Below are 19,614 nucleotides of genomic sequence, written 5' to 3' on the forward strand. Positions count from 1 at the left end.
TATGGTTTTTTTCCCCCGCTACAACCTTGCATCAGTCTCTTGAATTGCTTTATAATCTTTATTGTGGTTGTATTGAGAAGGTTTTACACTTTGAGTTTAGTGATTCCTTTCTTTGTCTTAAACCTGTCTTCTAGGCCAGGGTGCAAGGCCAGTCACAGGTAGCAGTTCTTTGTGGGCAGGAGGACATACTCTCTCAAGCTTGGAGAAGGCCTTTTTTGAGAGGCTACCACCTGGCAAGTCCTGCACCCAGGAGGGCTGCAGCAAGGCTGGCCCAGATCACAGGTGCATCACTGGAGCTCTGCAATGGAAGTCTGCATCTGCCAGGATTCAGGGACTGCTTCTTCGGTCAGGTACTTGAAACTGAGAACACAAATTACTCTGGCTGTTGTCTCCTCTTTCCCCAGGCTGTGCTAGTGTAGTTTTTCAAATGAGTAAGTCAGTGAGTATGACTGGGGCTTCCTAAAAACTAACAATGTTGTCGAGGAATTTTGCCCCTACAATCAGTTGCTTCAGAAAGTGATTTTAAAAAAGACACCTCACTGAATTCAGCTAGAATATATGAGAGTTTAATTTCAGAGTCAAGAAAACTCTAGAAAATACTCAGTGGATGTACAGTTTCTTTTTCTTTTTGTAAGTTTTTTGCCTTTCCAGATGAGTGATGGGGTGAACATAATTAGTCCTGCGTCACCCTTATGGAAAGATAGATCTGGAAGAATGAAAAGGTTAGTGTGATCCCTTTAGAGAAAAGGCAATATAGATTTTCCTTGCTGAGAGCCAAGGGCCAGTAAGTTGTAGTAGGAAAGTGTGTCTTCCTAACGTGTTTTAGAAGCTGAGGCTGAGGTTTGAGAGACGTTGCAGAAAGGACAGGTGATCAGTTTTTAACAACAGCCTGCTATGATGCAATTCAGAGAGGGAGTTGGAGAACAGCAGTGTGTGCCTTTAAGAAACCTTCAATAGGCAATAAAGTAGTAAATTGACTTGTAATGGAGAAGAATAGAAAAATATTTTCCCCAATACTATGACAGAGTCTCTTCTGATGGAACATGGCTATGTTCACTTGAAATTAAGTGATGGATTTGTTTTATCTTTTAAAACTAGAACAGTGTTTGGTTAGCTAGAGTATGTGAGAAACTGGAAGAACAAGGATTTTCCTCTCCCGTTTATGAGCATGTATTACAGCAGAATTCACAGCTTGACTTCAGGCTTCCAGTGCACCCATATTGAAAATGCATACTGTAGTAGTGAAGGCAAACCTGGATAGTGAGGCAAACATATTGGGATTGACTGATTGACAAACAGCTCTCTTCGCTCATTTTGTAACCAAGATGTACTGGATTTATAGTATTTGTTCTCATTGGGAACTTACTCTATGAAGCTTGAATAAAATTTGAAAACAATAAAGGAGATCTTTAAAAAAAAAAAATAAATCTCGTTTTCCTCACCTCCACCCACCCCAAAGATTACTGAATTCAAGACATGGATAGATTTAACTGACCACTTTTCCTCTTGTTTATGGTTCATGCACTGCACAGGCCTTGCCATTAGCCTTTATACATTCTTTATATATGCTTTATACATTCTGGTGGATGAAGCATATGTCCTCTGGCAAAAATGGGTAGTTTTTCGTAGCAAGGTTACTATAATGCATAAGAAATTGTCTTATAAAAACCATGTATGACTCCTCTTAATTGAAGCTTATTGGGAGCAAACAAGTATTGGATAGTAGATACAGCACAAATACTTCTTGGTGAATGGTTTCAGCAGACCAAAGCAGATGCTGTCTTTGCACACATTTGTCTTGCTTTCTACAACTCTTAAAGAACCACAAGGAATCTAAACAGATTTTAAGGCAGACCTGTACCACTCTGATGCTCTAGGCCTAACTGCATAGCACAGGCCATTAAAATCCACCTAGTAACTCCTGCACTTATCCGGGCAGCTTTTCAACATCGTCTTCTAGAGAGACATACAACTTTGATTTAAAGACATTGTGATAGATTATCCAGCATGCCTCATGGCAAATTGTCCCAATGGCCAGTTCCTGCTGTTTAAAAATGTCTTTATTGCTAAGTGAAATTTGTCTAGTTTTGGATACCAGGAATATTCTTGTCTTACATCCTTTTAAAGCTAGATTAAAGAACTTTCCACTGTTAAATTTTCCCCCACTTACAATTAGATCAGGTCATCCCTTAGCCTATTCTTGGAATTAAATTTATTATGCTTCTCAGATCTCTCACTGGATAGACTTTGTTTCAAGCAGGTATTAGTTTGACAGCACCATGCTTTTCAGTTCAGTAATTTATGTCTTGCAGTCTCATTCTGTCTCAACCATGTCATCATTTACCTACACGAAAGGGGAAGTTTTCAAAGAAAAATACCCCAGATATGAGTGCTTTTAAGAAACCATTTGACATTGCTAATGGTTTCACAACTTTCACAACTGCTATAATGTGGGGGTCATATGTGATGTACAGGTATTTGTGTATACCTGGACTTCTAGTAGTCCTGCTTGTAGTCAGTTTGAATTAAACTAACCTTTTGGCATTTTTAACCCAGATCAGCTCCTCAATCTGAGCTGTACAAACACATGTGTTAACACAAGGGAGGAGGCAGGAGAAATGTGGCTCGGGTGGGAAGGATGGTGAGATCTCCTCTTTCAGCAACAGAGGTGGATTAAAAAGATTCTGCAGCCTATGTAGAGAGACTTCATTTTTCTACAATCCGATTTGTAAAAGCTAGACTCCTAAAAGAAACAAATAGGCAAGAACAATGTAGTTTTATGCTTTTTGAATGTAACGCACATATGTTATTTGTGTCAAATTAAAGGAAAATATACACTTCTGCAGAGGGGAGGAAGAGATGTGATTCTTTCACTGGTAATTTTTAAATAAAAATCTTATACTAAAATCTCCCAGAGAAAGAAACTCAATATGCTCTAAAAGCCTTTGGGCTTTGCCCATACTGTATGTGGCAGAATGTAGTTGTGTTGCTCCAGGAAGAATCTGGGGAAGAAATCCTGGCTTGGGTGCTTCTATGTTCATACTTTCCCCGCTTTGCACAAGAATGGATGTTAAGAACAGAGTTATTTCAAGGAAGCTGCGCTCTGAAAGAAAGTGAGTTTCACACAAGGCCAGAACTAGTAGCCTGTTAGGGGCATGAGAGGGTCAATCTGAGAGGGAATGGGCTTTCTTCTCTCTTGCAGGATTTTAGAACATATGATTATTTCTTCCGACATCTCCCCCTGACCTGCCTGCTATAATGTGGTGAGAAGGCCACCTCCTTTCATCGCCCTTTGCCTAGGATATTAAGGCTAGTCAAAATCAGACCCTGTGAATGGATGTAGTAATGAAGCCCATTCATCAGTCTCAAATGCAGGTGGTCTGTAAATCCATAATTTTACCATGAGTTTTATTCCTCTTCTATTAAATTAGAATTTGATTATCAAGAGAGCAATTGTAAGTGCTTTACCAAAGAATTCCAGAACCAGTTGGTAGATATATTGAATTGCTTGTACATTCACTATAGCTGTATCCCTAAAAAGAAAATACTTGGATTATGAAATCAAGGTAACGGGGCTTCATGCATCAGAATTGCAGCTGCTGGAGTGAAATATACCCTTCTTTGTACTTTCTCTGAATAATGTGATTGTTTGTGATATGGACAGTCTAAGATTTATGGAAATAGCTTCTCAGCTGGTGTAAACTGGTACAGCTGCAGTGAAACCAAACGAGCTCTGCCACTGTATACCACATTACAATTTGGCCCTTGGTGTCATTAGGTAGATGTTTCCTTGCTTTTAAGTGGTCAGGTTTTGTATGTGCAATAGGTAACTACAGGGTTTTCAGCAACCTAAAACAACCCTAAGCGTGGTTCTAGCAGAGGGTTTTACTTTCAGACTGTACCTACATGACGGGAAATGTTCCCATCAGGTAAGTGGAACACGGTGGAGAACTGAATGAGAGAGTGTGGGGGAATGGTAGTGACAGGCAAGTCCGATCTGAGTTGGCATCATAGCACGACAGACCAAGGGGGCAAAGTGGGCAGGTTGCAAGTGTTAGCCTCTGTATGAGACTTGATTGCGTTGTATGCAGGCAGGACACCATGAAGCAACGAGGTAGCGTTCTTGCTTGGTACTGTTCTGGTGAGACTTTCAGCTCTGGGCACTAGCAGCAAAAAATGCAGAGGAAACTTGGAAGGTAGTAAGAGAAGAACAACAAAAATGATAACAGAGCTGGAGGGATTGTTTTTATGAGGGAAGATCAAAAGAACTAAATATGTGGAGCTTGGCTAAGTGATGACTAAGAAGGGAACATGAAAACTACCTACAACTGTTTGAAGGATATAAACACTAGAGGTGAGCAAACAGCGGGGAGAAATAGTCTGTGAATTTGAAAGTCATTTTCAGTTCAACTGTGTTTCCACCCTTTAGTGTTCACTTTCTGTTAAGACTTGTGCTTTACTGAAAACATTTTCAGGGAGAAGCACACTTGTATATTCAAATGCTTCAGTATCTGCAAGGGAATTCTGAAATGTAAATTCAAGCTTAAAATTTGAAATTTGCTTTAACTTACATAAGTCACCTAGTGTGTAGTACATTGCGCTAATCAACAGTATGCAAATTTTCTGCATGGCAAGTCAAATATGTGGTTGAAAACTGTACTTTCAGTTTTAACATGGTACTTGTGTGCTTCCCTGATGGAATTACTTAGTTAACTGAGCAATGCAGGATAGGTTCCAACTGCTTTCTATCAGCTTTGCAGAAAAAGGTGAGGCATTTGTTTTTGTTGACAGGCTGTATTTTGGTATGATAAATGGTATGATTTGCATGTTGATCTGTTGGGGGAGGTATTTTTTTCTTTGACAAGAGTTAAAAGTGACTAGAACCCAAAACAAGAGTGTGCTATGTAAATAAGCATATTGGTGTAGTTTTATGAAGTTGTCCAGATGTGCTTGTGCACTGCGAGGGAGATCTTTTCTAATTGTTTGGTGCACAATTCATCAGCTGAGACAGGTGAATTTAGCTCCTGTGACCCCCCATGGACAGTTAGAGCAATTGAATTAAGAAGAAATTTCAGTATGAGTTTAAGAAAATGTTGTGTTAATGGTGAAATTTTCTCCTCCTGGAGGTCCACTTGTCATTTAAAGCACTTGGGCAAAGCAGTGGAAGCAGTTGCTGGGCAAGCCTCAGGTGAACTGACTAATTTGGTAAGTCATTTTCAACTTTGGTGATTTGTGAATTCAGGCATTAAAATTCTGTGTTAATACTCATCAACAGGCTTTTCTAAGCATCTTTCCCTGTTAATCTAGGATTGATGTGTGCTGCCCAGTGAATTACAAGAAATATATGGTCAGCTGTGTAGTTATACTCGTTTAAGAAAATGCCTCTGGAAACGACTGTGTGTATGTATGCACGCATGCGTCGATCCATACTGTACACAGAAACTACAGGCATTGACCTATGCAAACACACACCAAATTATCGCTTCCTATAAACAAATTAGCATGCTTTAAAAGGTGAAAAGCTCTATAAAATTGTCTGCCCTGTTGTTTATGGTATGAGCGGAGGATGCACTACATTACAGAGGAGCTCACATTTCTCTCTTCCCCCCCTCTCTAAATGGACGTGTGCTCCGTCCGTTTCACCATTGTTACTGCCAGCCCGATCCCAGCAGGGGTTCCCTAATTAGCAATCTCTTCATTTCCAATCAAAGCACAAAGCGGCCCCAAAAGCCTCTCTTTATGAGGGAGCTGAGCAGTGGCTGGGGACGTGGAGTGGGATAATTGCCTTCGCCACTGGCAGCAGTAAGCAGCCTGGCTAATTCATTATTGTAATAACTTTGCTTGTCCTTGGGGAGGGGGGGCTAGGGTGAGGAGGACTGAGCCTGGCGGTGCTAGCTGAGGACAGGGGGAAGGGGGAATACAGCCAGAATTGAGGTAGAAGATGGGAACAATTGGCAGGAAAGGAGAAACTATTCAAGATTTTTCTGTCTGTACCCCCTAAATAATTTGAGGATGATGTTAGTTCGTGGCATGGCAGCCAGCGTTCCCTGAGCAAGACTGCTAAGAGCACCCCTCTGCTCTGCCCTTGTCATGTTCACAGAAAGGGCCATCTGGAAAGGTATGTAACTTGGCCCCAGGACTGCTGGGGAGACTGGGGCTTGGTGGATGAGGAAGACTCAGGGGTTGCCTCTCAGTCCAAGCAGGAGAAGTTGACACTCAAGCATTGAGATAAGGTTGAATGACTGAGCTGCCTGCACCCAGCAGTTTGTGGCTTTCAGTGATGCACAAGAAATCACCAGTCCTTGTGTGGAGATTGCATGTTGTATTTGACAGAGCCAGGAGCTGGCAAATCCTGTGGCAGAGCTTTGTTCTTATCTGTTGTCTCTTTAAAATGCCTTTCATCACTTACCTGTCTTCATGTGGGCTGCAGCTTTGACTTTGCTGGAGCTCTGTTGGCTTTCAGTAGCAATCAAGGCTCTGCTCTTGTGAACAAACCGCTAGGCTGAGATGCCAGCAACTGCCGGAGCTGCTAAAGGGAACAGGCAGTGGTGGTGGTGACTTCCTTTTACTTGAAGAGAAATATCTGTGGTGTGGCACAGTTGTTTATTAGGTTTTTGTTTTTGAAATGGGTACATATTTTAAGTAGGTAAGACCAGTCATATATTTCCAGACCCCACGGTTCTTCTCTTTTGTTTCTTTGTGCTTATCTCAGATTGGTGTGGCAGGGTCTTGGTTACTCTAGCTAACTGATAGGACAGCTCCTTTTCCAAATTCCTTTGAGCTGTTACTGCTGTGTAAGTTCATTGAGCCCATTACTCTGAGACTGTCACTGCTCATGTTTCTGCACTGAGACGGCTGGTAATGTAGCTATGCATTTTACTGTCAAAGTTTTTTCACTGAAAATTATTATTTCTGACATAAAATAAAACTAAAGAAACAGCGACATCAAAGTGCAAGTGCCAAACACGAATTTGTGTGTGGCAGGAGCAGTTTAACATTACGTTATGCCACTGTATTAGTTAACACTTCATTCTGGAGCTATTTGTGTTATACTTGTGTTATGGAGAGGCACATGGAGCAAGTCCTTGGCCTGATGGGCATTTCAATAATATGTAACAGATCCTTTGATTCCCAAAGAGTTTAGCCACATAAGATGCAAAATGCTTACCAGGAGCAGATGTTTTTGGGGTAGTTGAATGAGGCAATGGAGAATTAATAGGTGTTCGGAGCAGAATTTATAGTTGGCATTGTCCTGATTCTTGTGACCAGTGCTGTTTTCCCAGCTGCCTTGTGCTAGTTGCTGTCTAGCAGGTTTCTCCACCTCTTGACCAGACATTCAACCTCTTGGAGGCTGTGCTGCCTGCAGCCAAAGGAATGTCAGCTAAGTGAGCTGACAAGCAAGAACAAACTTCCTCTGCCTGGTACCAATGTGCGTAAGCAGTTCACAGTGGTGATGCTAGAGTCCCAAGAGAAAATATGTCTTCTGATTTTTATTTTTCCATGATCAGTGCTGTAGTCCTGGTTGCATCGTGCTTCTTGCTGTCTATGTAAACACCATACAGGGAGGAAGGTTCAAAGAGGCCAATGAGTGCGCACAATGACTATTGTGGGGCATTTCAATCACTTGCTGTGTGTCCTGTGCCATTTCTATGCTTCTGGATCCTTTTTGTCGAAGGATCATTGTAGCAGTGATGGGGGAATTGCATATCTCTCACAGCTTGCCAAGTTAATGAGTTGCAGCAGTAACAGCACATAGGGTTGAGATGAGCTCATGTAGGTAACCCTGTCTGCTAGAAATGGAAATATCCCCATTTGTTCATTTGTGGAATTCTCCATCGTGTGGTATGTCCTACCCTGGATTTGCATTTATCCCGCCAGCCCTTTGAGAGTACTTTAACTGTGTGGAAAGGGTGGCGACCAAGAGTTAGAGCCACGCAGTGGCTAGACTCTTTGAAGGAATTGTTTTCTTTCCTTGTGTTTCCAACTGCTCAGGAATGAGGATAATCTTGAATGCCTTTCCTGATGGTTTAAGAGGCTGTGGATCTTAAAGACCTTTTGGTAGATAAATTGGGGACAGGCAGTTCAAAGGGCTGAAAGACATCTGATATACAGCACATTGGCATAAGGTTGATGGGATGCCAGGATATGAGCGAGGGTGAATGAATCGGAGTAACAATGGGCAGTTTAGTCTTGACTTCTCTTCACTTTTAGTCTGAGACCCTAAATTGTTGCATTGTTAGCAATTGCTCGTGGAGAGGTAAGAAATTGTGGCAATGGGCATGAGAAGGAATATTAATGATCCAATTTCCAGCTGGGTTCCACTCCAAGGCCTCGCTGGGTGATGTGCATTTTTAATCATAACAAACCAGAATAAGAAGGAGTTGTTTGCAGCAAGGCAGGCCTGTGTGTGGAGCCACAGAGTGTGACACCATCTCAGACCTCTGCCTGCTGCTCAGAGGAGGCAGTCGCACAAGGCTGCTGTGCTTGAGTGCCACCACAAACTAGGTTGGACTGTGACCACAGTAAAAGCTGGATCACCACTAGAAATGGATCCAGGGGGGGAGTCTAGTAACTATCTTGAATAGCCTAAAGCTCTTGACCAGAAGAAATCACTGAATTCGACTGGAACTTTGGATCAAAACTGGCCCTGTTCCGAAAAGGGCAGAAATACGATTTCTAGATGCTAGACAGTGTTGTGCTGTAGCCATGCTGAATTTCTGCTAGCTAGTTTTTGCAGTCTTGATGGTTTCTGTGGTAGGGTCTTCTCACTTGTTTGTGTTTCTGGAAAGCGATTTCTCTGACTTTCAAGGGCATGCAGTCTGGCTGAGTGATGTGCCCAACAGCAAGACTGCTTTGATCCTTTCAGTCTTAGAGACACAGAGTTTGAGAGAATTTAGGAGAACCCTGGAGGTTTTCTTTACCCTCTGAGGTGCTTTTCATTCTGAACTTGCAGCCACAGAGAGCTTTGCACTTCTTTGGGAGCCCATCATTGCATGGTTCAAGCAGCCAGTAGGAGTTGCTGTTGAGGGATGTGAAGACCCCCTTGCCTGGGGCTAAGTGTTCTGTGATCATTTAGCAGTGGGATATGAAGCTCTGCTTCATACGCATTTGAGAACGTGCCAGCTATGTACCCTAACTTACCTGCTAAGCTTCAAGCTCCGTGTTTCAGGACAGGTCCAGCTTGTCCTTCATCTTTTACTCTGTCTTGGTGGCTGTGTAACTGTTTTGTCTGTAGGGTTAAATGGCTCATAGTCACTTACACCAGTGTTTTAGTCCCACAGTTGTCCAGTGTATGTGAGAATATGGTGCAGAATCACAGCCTTTTTGTGGCAGACAGGTCTGATACATCTCTGTGGCAGAAGTAGCAGCTTAGCTTTCTCAGTACAGGACTTACAGTGCACCCTAAGCAGGACAGTCATTCCATCTAGCAGAGGGCAGGGGTGCCACAGATACTCTCTCACTATAGTGCAGGAGTTCTGGGAGGAAGAAATACTTGTCTCACATCCCCTCAGGTGTATCTTAAGGCCAGAAGTAAGTACTGACTTTCCTCTTGGAGTTCTCAGCAGCCATTCAGTTGCTCCCCTACATGTTAGTGGTAACCCAAACTAGGGAAAAGGGCTGAAGTACTGCATGCCTGGCCTTTGTAGCATCATGTTTTGTGTATCTGGCAGAGGAAAGGTGGCTGGTGTTTGATGTCCCAGTACTCTTGCTCATTATTTTCAAGTAAACAAGGTGGGGAATCTGGAAGAGACATGAGAAAACTCCTGTCCTGGTTTTCATCCCATTAAACCAGGAACTAGCATTCTCTGGGATGGTCCGTGCTGATGCAGCCATCTGTATTGTGCTGGCTGGGGTTAGAGCATCGCTGCAGAAAGATGGGACGCTTTCTGTCAGAGAAGGAGTTTCTGAAAGAACAGAGACACCTGCAAAATCGCAGCCAGCCAGGCCACTCGTGTCTGCCCCAGCTCCTGCCTGCCGCAGTGCCAGGGAAATGCCAGCAGCTTAAAGACTTCTGTATTCCTTAGGAATAAAAGTTACATGATTTCTGCACGAGCTGTTTCACCTGAGGAAGGGAATTCACTGAAGTGGCTGAGGAGGGAGTGGGGAGGGGATGGGAGGAGTTGCCTTTCAACATCCACAGTAGATGCTGCCTCTGGCATAAGTGCCATGGTTGGAGGACAGAGTGAGGGGTTTGTACATGTTGTGTTCACGCAGCAAGTCTGGCCCTGAGAGAGGCACCTTTCTACTTGGCAAAGCTGCCTCGCTGCTGCTGCTTGACACCAAAGCAGCTAATATGCCTCCTCCACAAAAGGCTTTGGTTTGAAATGTTGAAAACTGCAATTCTGTGTGTGCGTATGTGTGTGTGAAGGGGTGGAGATTGAACGGGCAGTTGTCCCCTCCTGGCAGGGGGAGGGGGCTGCCAAATGGCTATAGCTTGCTGTGATTTTACAAATGCTTTTTGGGGAAGATGGATACAGTTTGCTGAGATAGGTGTTTGTTGCCCAGGCAAAACTCCCAGTGTATTTACACAGTCTCTGCGTGTGCGGTAGGTATGCATGTGTGCATGTACATGCTTGTGTATGCCTTTATTTCCATGCTTCGGCTGCCTGCCTCTGATTTAAGGGCAGGTTTTATTCCCCAGCTGCCTCAGGGCTCCTCTTTTCTGATTGCATTAAAGTCTCCGTAATTCTCCCCTCATTAATGATTGGCATATTTTTACCTCTCACTAAAGGAGCTTGGAGGCAACTCCCGTGGGGCCCTGCTCGCCAAATGAAACAATTTCATCCTGCTCCAGAAACGCATTAAAAAGGGTTTGTCAGGATCTTATCGCTAGTTAGGGAAAGCTAATCAAATTACTTCTATTTATTAGCTGCCGCAGCAATGTGTCATTCCATCAAGTACAGGTACAGGGACAGGCAGGGATTGCATGGAAAGCTCTGTGCATCCAGTGCTGCTGCCTTGTTCTGCACAACAGCATCTCTTGACAAGGGAGGCCGCAGGGCCAAGAGAGGCTGTGAACTTTCCAGCAACAGTGCTTCTGCCACCATTCCCAGCAGGACCTCCCCTCTGCTGCCCTTCTTCACTTGTCTTTTCCAGGAGACCCTCCAAAGTCCCTTCCCAGTAGCACTCCTGAGCTTTTACTATTGAGTCCATTGCTTCTGCATTTGGTTGATCACTTCTTGCTCTTACTGATTATATTTTGCTATGGATTATTTGTTTTGAGATGGTTTGGGTTTTTTGGCAAATTTAACTCAGTATTAAACCAGTCCAGGAATGATGTGTTACTTAGTTTCTCTTTGGGCCTGGGCTGACAAAGGGGACAGTGGGGCAGGACTATGGCAATTTGGAAAATAATAAATATAGGTATTTTTTTACTTTATGAGACTTTTAGGAAACGTATTTTTTTCAAGCCTTTTTTTTTAGTCTGCGTGGTCTGGAAAAGTAATTAAAATTGGGGGAGTGGGAAAGAAAACAACTGAGTCTTTATTGAATAAACTGGGTCCCAAGGACCTAGCTGGGACTCTGAAAAGAGCACCAACTATTGCTGGACTGATGCTGATTGTATGAGCAGTAGTGGTTTGTGAAGCAGGAGGTGTGAACTCAGACAGATAAAAGCTCACTGTCTTATTGATTCCACATATGGAACATGCATTTCCCTCATGCACATACACAGTGCACTTGTATTTGCAACCATGTATGCACTCCTATTCTTGCACATGATCCTAATTCCCAGGGTGACTGCACCTCCTGTGGGCTTGCTCAAAAGGGACATGGAGGCAGGTGCCTGAGATGCACTTTCAGACTTTAGAAAGTATAGATCTACTTCCATCTCTTTACTATTTCTTTCATCTTGAAACTAAGAGCAATGAAATCTCTGGTGTTTTGGATAAACATGAGTTTGCCAGTGAAAATAGGCTTGTTTCTGTGTAAAGCTGATCTCATATTAGGAAAAAACACAAGAATAAAACCATTTAGTGGATGTATTTGCATGAAGTGAAGTGTGTCTAAATATAGCTATGGTGATTCACGATGATGATATTGCTGTGCACTTCATGTAAACCTTTGCTGTTTCATTTTGTGCATACCAAGAATTTCACCTTAGCACAAAATCCTGGGAGAGCAGTGAAAACACACCGTTCCCATGAATAAGTGTCCATGTAAATATGTCAGTGTGCACATCGTGTGTGGTTTTGGTTTCATTTAGGGAAGGTTTGTGCTGGTTCTCAGCATTTTGCAGTGTATGTACACACATGCACGCTGTGTGTTTGCCTAGAAATGATGGAGTGGTTAGAGGTTTGACAGCATTCTGGCACTACAAGCAATGAATTCTGGAGCTTGGGTTGGTGGGGGACAGGCAAGTGCCCCAGCTATTATAACTGTGTGAATTCACTATATGGTGTGAGTGGCTGCCAAGCTGCAGGGGCCCTGGGTGCTGTTCCTGGGAGCAGCAGTGTAGCAGGACTAGTGGGGGAGTCTAGCCCCATCAGCCCCATGCAGTGAGCCACGCTCCAGCATCCTCATTATCCACACAGTTCAAAAGGCAGTCCTGAGCGGTCCGTCACGTCCCACAAAAGGCTGTATCGATTGGTCTGTCGGAGCATTTCCCGGGGTCCTTTATATCTCTCTGCCTCGTCGTCAGTAATGAAGAGGCCGAGCGCAGGGAGAGTCAGCAGACTCCCAGCTGCTGGGATTTCTTCATCTTCTCATCAGGATTTTAATTAGACACGTCCAAGAGGGCAGCACCGTGTGAGGGCAGGCCGGAGCTTTATCAAGCAGGCCACTTCTTTAATTACTGTTTACTGACAGATAACAAGGGAGGGGAGGTGGCAGCAGAGATGGTTGTAGGGGGAAGCAGGGAAAGGACGGCAGTCCCCAGAGTGTGCGCTCAGCAAAGAAGGCCGTTGCCAGGGATTGAGTGGAAATTGTTCCTCCCTCCCCATCCTGCCATGCTGTTTACCTGTTGCCAGCGTGAGAAAGGTTCCCCTTGCCCCTTTCCTAGGGGGCAGAAGATAGATCTGAAAGGTGTTAAGTGGTAAGGGCCAGAGACACAAGGAATGAAAAGTATAAGTTTGGTTAGAGAAAAATGAGAGAACTGTCTCCTCTAAGCTGCCAGGATCCTCAGCTGAGCTGTCCTATGCCTTCCCAGTCTTGGGCAGCCCTGTGGATTTTCTGACACTGCACAGTAGGAAGCAAAATTATTTCCTTCTCCTTCTGTCTGGAATTGGCAGCCCTCCTCCCTCCCACCACCACCATTGCTGTTTTGTCCAAAAGAAACCTTCTTCTGTCTTTCCATGTGTTCTCAGCATTGGTGGTATGAGAGCTGCCTGCTCTGTGGCTGCTGCTGTCGCAGACTTCCTCCCTGCTCTCTCGCGGGCAAGCTCTCTGCCCGATGTGAATCATATATTCAGCCATCCCTCTTCTGTCTGGCCCCAGAATCCACATCTCCCTCCAGCTTTTGTCTCCTTCCCCTTAAGGTGCTTTTTGGATACCATTTGTAACCCAGCTGCTGTGTCCTGCGGGATCATAGCCCTGTTTTCAGTTTTGTGGAGCTGCATCCTGATTGGTTTGTGTTATCACAGGGGAATGGTGTTCACAGTCCCGACCAAACCAAGTGGTTGGGCCAGACTGCCGTGGTGGATCACTGCTCCCTGGCTCAGCCAGCCCTTTGGGACATGGGATGCCTGCAGTGGAGTGCAGCAATTGGTGTCCACATGAGCAGTCCTTCGGTGAACTGAGCTCATCAGCCTGTCACTCTCCAGAAATTTGCTCTGAAATTCATGCCACAGTCTTGGCTGCGTTTGTATCCACTGTAAGGTAGTCTGGTGCTTCCAAAAAATCTCTTGCCATCCCAGCATGGAAGACAGCCTGTGCCAGAGCTTGCTTTCCCTTAGTGCCAACAGACTCCCACTGCTCTGAGCAGAACAAGATCTGGAGGATGTGCTTGGGATCAGCAAGGACTCGGTAATTGGACTGTTGTTCTTTCATTTTGCTACGCAGTAGCGAGCAGATTATAGAGCCCACATGTTATAGATTTCCTGTCATCCCTCATGAATCAAGCTCCACCGTCTTATTTACTGTCGGCCAAGGCCTGTGAATAACATCACCAAGGGATACACTCTCACGCAGTTGTGCAAACACACAGTACAGAGCAGTTGCGTGCGCCTTTGAGCTGTCAGTTTGCCTTCCCCCATCACACCACCTGTGGTAGAGAAGGGCCCTCTGTTTCCTATCGGCACAGAATGGCTCCTGGCTTCCCTGGGAGCTCAGTTTGTAACGCTGGAGGCAAATCTGTGTTATCTGAATAATATTAAGTCCCACATTTTTAACTTTATGACATTTCTAGTTACAACTCTGGCCATTCTGTACACTCTCATCCACCCATGTGGATGTGGACTTCCAGTTTCCTGGAAGCTGTTTCATATGAAATCTGGCAGGTCCTCATTGTTTGTCAGTGAGAAAAGATTGGTTTGCACTCAAGGCACAGCACTGAAACTCAGGACCATGGGCACAGCTCTCAGCTTCATCAAGGACAGCTAAGAAATTTTGCTGCTCTAGCTAGTAGTGTAGTGAATGTAATCATGATAGCCGTGATTTATCAGAAGATATTTTCTCAAGTTTCCCAAAATTTCAGCTCAAGTTTTTGAAAGAGCGTGAGAAATTGAATCCAGCTGGGACATTTGCCTCAGTGAAGGGCTAACACTTTTTTTTTGTAATTGCAGTGAGGTGTTACTACTGAATCAGTTGGAGTCCCCTAGAAGTGTGGGGAGGTTTGTCTTGTCTACCGCAAGCCAGCCTGCTAGTTGCAACCTTGTTCCTTGTTGTAGGTGTTCATAAAAAAATCTGTGGCCTTCCAAGTGATAAGCTTGGAGACTCAGGAATGAAATTAGAGGGACTGAGGTGCTAATTTGTTTCTGTTAGGCAGGTTAACATTTCTGTTGTGGAAATCTAGATATTAGACATGTTCCCCAGACCTTGCCTTCAAACAGTAAGAGGATTTGTCCAAGAGGAAGTGATTAAGCCATTTGCTATAGAGCTGGAAGTTGATGGAGCTGGAAGTAAATGGGCTTTGATTGCAATGTGGGAGATTTCAGTTTGATGTTACAAATTTGTATTAGCAATGATGCAGGAGCATTAGAACAGACTGTCTGAGAAGGGCTGAAAGTTTTTCAGAGCAGGCTGGAAAAACATCTGTCAAAAATAATGCTGCTATAGCTGATCATCCATTGGGACGGAGGGATGCACCAACCATCTGACCTGGTCCTAGCCCTATTTTCTGTGACTCTGTGAAATGTTAAGAAATGTATCATCTTGTGTCCAGCTGATACAAGCTTGAGATGGGTGCAGGTGTATATATCAAATAAGCACTAGCATCTATAGGCTACCTGGATAGTGTACAAAGGAGTACAAGCACTCTACTTTCCTTCAAAGGCCTGCCATCCAAATGCTAATGTACCCAACCATGGTAAGTCTTAAAAAGAGATGGCAGCAGCACTCTTTCTTGCTTAACCAACTTCCTTAATTTTTATCTTCATTTTCACTGCCATGTGCAACAAACAGACTAGTAGCACCATCTTTTTTTACTAGTGCTTCCTGTAAAATTTAGTTTCAGTTGTTCATACCACTGCCAAGCTTTAATCATTGCTGTAAACAGTTTCTATGCCTCTGATAGACTTGTTTTGTGGAAATTTTTATCAAAACCAGCAATTATATATATTTTTTTTTTTTAAGAAAAAGTAGGGGGTATGCCATGTTCTTGAATTATGCCTTCCTTCCATTTAAAGACAAATCAAGAAGATTCCTCTTTGTAAAGCTCTAAATCAGCTTGCGTTTTGGAGCCAGACTGCAGGGACAGCTGGGGCTGTGTCAGGGCAGAGGTGGTGTCAGTAAGTGGGGCCACCAAACAGTAATGGAAAGACAGGGCAAGGGGAGCTGGGCAAAAAGGTGAGGAGGAGAGGCAAATAGTTGTAAGCAGCTGTTGAACAAGGAGGCTGGGGCTGTGGAGTGTGGGGGAATGGTGTTTGGAGGGGTGAGATGAGAGCAAAGGAAAGGGATGGGGTGAGAAGGCAAAGGCAGTGAAGAGAAGCAAGTGGGCTGGGATGGTCTGGAGAGGAGAGAGCAAGAGGCATGGCTTGGATTGAATGGTTGGAAGAGCCTCTGAATCATTATTCCGAAGCTGTCATCAGTGTCTGAAATTCACCCAGTGTTTCATGCTCCTCATGTTAGTCTTCACAAATGAGGATGAGCTACCCTTGCAGCCCATTTACTCCATTACCTTGGTTGTAGTGGTCCATGTGATGGATTCGTCTCTTCTGATAATCCACAAAAGTGTCATTGTGATGCTTCATGAGGGAATTTTTTCACTGTAAAAGAAACAACAAACTCTGTGAGAAGGGCACTTTGAAGGGTGCTAATGCAAGAACTGGAAGCTGGGGAAAGACCAGTTATCCTCTGCGTGCACTTCTGTCTACCCAACTGTGTGTCTTATACAACTCATGTTTTAGCTACGTCACTGTGTGCTGTTTCTTCCACAGGACCCCTGCCTCATTCACTGCATGTGATGGACCTGCTCTGAGATAAATCAGAGTTGCACAGTGAAAGAGACCAGCTGTAGGACCCCTGCCTCATTTGTCAGGTGTGTACTGAGTGAGACAAGGGACTGCAGGAGAGAAAGGGAAGCTTTTATAGCTGAGGCAGTGAAATTCTGACCTGCCAGTTGACTTTTTTTCTGTGACCATTTCTATATGACGGTTTTCAGGTTTTTTGAGGCAGCTGTTGTGCCAGTGGTTGTTTAATTGTATGTTCCTTATTTTATAGGGGACCTTTTTGATCCTCAAAGGACCTGCTTTACAGAAACACTGAATGCTTACAGCTGCAAATGAAGTGAATGGGAATCCACTGAACCCAAAGTGCTATACAAGCACAGATCAGTCAGGCTGTTGGTGTCTCAGACCAGGCACCCAGAATTAGAAAATACCTTTTAATACAGTCTTCAGTCATTCACCTGTAAAATGGGAATAAAAATATCCCCTCCTCTCATAGAGGTGTGAGAAAATAAATGATCTTGCGCTGGTGAAGCTCTTGGACAGTGTAATGATAAGCCCATAGAAAAACACATAAGGAAAAGAATAAATCTCTAGAGCCAGGTTTGAATAATGTGCGGTAAATAAGGCCTGGGGCCACACACTGAACAATGAGCAGAAACCAGCATCTCAAATAGCTGCTCATTACATGGGAACAATCCTTTCTGAGTGCAGTCTGAGATGGGGTACTGTGGAAAAAATATGATCGTGTAATTAAGGGCTATAAAATAATGCATATGTACATGAGGGCTAAGAGTGTTTCTCATAAGTAAACACAATTGTGGCATTTCCTAATTCTTGACTTCATTTGTAGTCTGCCCTATTTAACGTACAGTTTTTTTGTTTGTCTTTGTTTCACGGGTCCTGTCATGCTTTGCAGATTTATGTGCTGTAAGATGGTATTGTCCCAGCCTCTCCATTTGGATTAAGTGTTGTCATTTCATGTAGTTGCAGATCAGCTAATTGCAAGTAGTCAAAACCTGCCCATCTTATATATTATGTATTCCACAAGTTGTAATCTCCACTGAGGTGCAGATTTGTGTGAGTGAGAAAGGCAGATCTGACCGTCATTTGCTGTCATGAGCAAAACTGACACCCAGATGCTGCTGTTCTTAACAGTGAAGGAATTGAGGATATTTGAGATCTTACAACCCGCTAGCAGTAATTAAAACTATAAAACCCCTAGTAATTTTCCCATGCAGCAATATGCAGGAAAGGAGAATGTCACCAGGGCTATGAAATGACTTTAAAAGTCTTTGCTGTAATGGGTGGAGAAAGAATGGCAAAACTTAAGCTCCTAGCGAAAGTATGCAGAAATGTAATGCTCAAAATACCTAATTTTAAATAACCACACTTTTGATGACTGATTATGTGCATGTTTAGGAACAAATATATAATGACTGTAGTGGTAATGGAGTAGTGTTAAAATCTATCAAGTTGAGAAGTTGAGTGTTAATGGTGCTGGGATGATCAGCGTCCAAACCTAATGCTGGTTAACCTTTCCGTGGCATGTCTGGTATTTGCTACAATTCCAAGGGAGAATATTATGAATAGTACAAGAAGTGGAGCTGTGACACATACCCCTGACATTTTGTTTGTAGGAAGTAGAATTGTCTATTGCAAATGTCTAAAAAACATACCATAAAATCTTTTTCTCTTATATTTTCCCCTTCTCTTCCCCATTCACAATCTCAAATACTGGAAGAAGAATTCATTGGCCTATTTAGGCTGTAGAATGTGATGCCTCTCTCAAGGATGACTAGTATCACTGTTGGCCAGTTGACGACTTGGAAAGCACTGGTTCCCACATGTGCTGCAGATAATGGTTCATTCGGAAATGAAGTAAGCCAAACCTATCAAACACATTTTAACCTGTGTAAAAGACTGAATGAGTGTCCTTTGTGCAGTGGTTTAACTGCTCAGTTTTAACAGTTTCATCAGACAAATGTATTGTATGATTTAAAGAGGACAGAACAAAAAGTGATGCTAGAGTACCCAAGAGCAGGAACTCTGACAAAAATCCCCTCAGGCAGGGCCTGGCACTACTGGCAAGAGGAAAGGGCAATTAAAAAAATACAACAATCTGTTCTTGTAGTGGTCGGACAGGAAGATGCAGCACGTGTGCTGGGTGGGAGCCATCAATGAGAGCTGGTTTCCCCATGGGATATGCAGACCTGGACTATCAAAGTAAGCTGGGGCTGGGACAAACAGATGTTATGCCAAACATGTCAGCAGAGCTAGTCTGTTTTGCATAGGCGCCTGATCTTACTTGGCATGCTTTAAACTCTTTCTTTTCTGAATCTCAGGGTGCAATATAACCATTTATGATTTAATCCTAACAGCTCTGTTCTCTGCATATGATGCAACTCTGGGGTATTACTTCTATCCTACACAAACAGAGAGCCGAGGCACAAGGTGGCATGTTGCCAGGTGCACAGCTCCTGAGTGTGCAACCTCAGTCACATGCCTCTGCTTCCCTTTGATGACAGCAGGAAGAGAGGCTGTGGGGGCACTGCATTACCAAAGTGAACAGTCTTTCGCTACAGGTGTCTTATTGACGGAGTTAGGTAGTGTTAGTGCCCCAAAACTGGTGTTTTGAAAACACCGTCCTGAGGCATCTCTCCACAACAGGCACTCTGCCCTCTGGAAAACCAGCTTAGGACAGAGTGGGGAAAATGAACCTCAACATACAGGCTAGTGGCCCCCACACTGCTGTGGCAGTGCAGGGGTAAGGTCAGGCCTTGGCATTGCAAAAACTGCGTGTGACCAGAGGGTGTGATCCTGACTGTGCTCAGGGGCAGGCAAGTCAGAGTCTCACTCTTCACAGACCTGCCAAGTGGAAAATGTTTATTTGCTGCTCTGGATCCACGATCTAGGAGAAAAGAATAAAAGTGATTTAACCTCCAATGTGAGGAAAATCACCTGACTGAGCAGGACACAGAAGACAAATGTGACAGAGGGCCTTACCTTGCCCAGCCAGGAGGGATGGAGAAACAGAGGTGAGGCACAGGATCAGATTCGTTAATTATTATTT

At 43.8% G+C, this 19,614-nt stretch overlaps 1 long non-coding RNA gene across 1 annotated transcript; it reads left to right on the forward strand.

Moving 5' to 3' along the window:
• Nucleotides 1–255: 255 nt before the first annotated feature.
• On the forward strand, nucleotides 256–17,061 carry LOC127016804 (uncharacterized). The gene is made up of 3 exons (XR_007766518.1): nucleotides 256–350; nucleotides 16,533–16,633; nucleotides 16,816–17,061. It is a non-coding gene; the product is annotated as an uncharacterized LOC127016804 (long non-coding RNA).
• The last annotated feature ends 2,553 nt before the right edge of the window (nucleotides 17,062–19,614 follow it).

The sequence above is a fragment of the Gymnogyps californianus genome, chromosome 5 (genome assembly GCF_018139145.2).
Source record: "Gymnogyps californianus isolate 813 chromosome 5, ASM1813914v2, whole genome shotgun sequence".
Classification (NCBI taxonomy): Eukaryota; Metazoa; Chordata; class Aves; order Accipitriformes; family Cathartidae; genus Gymnogyps; species Gymnogyps californianus.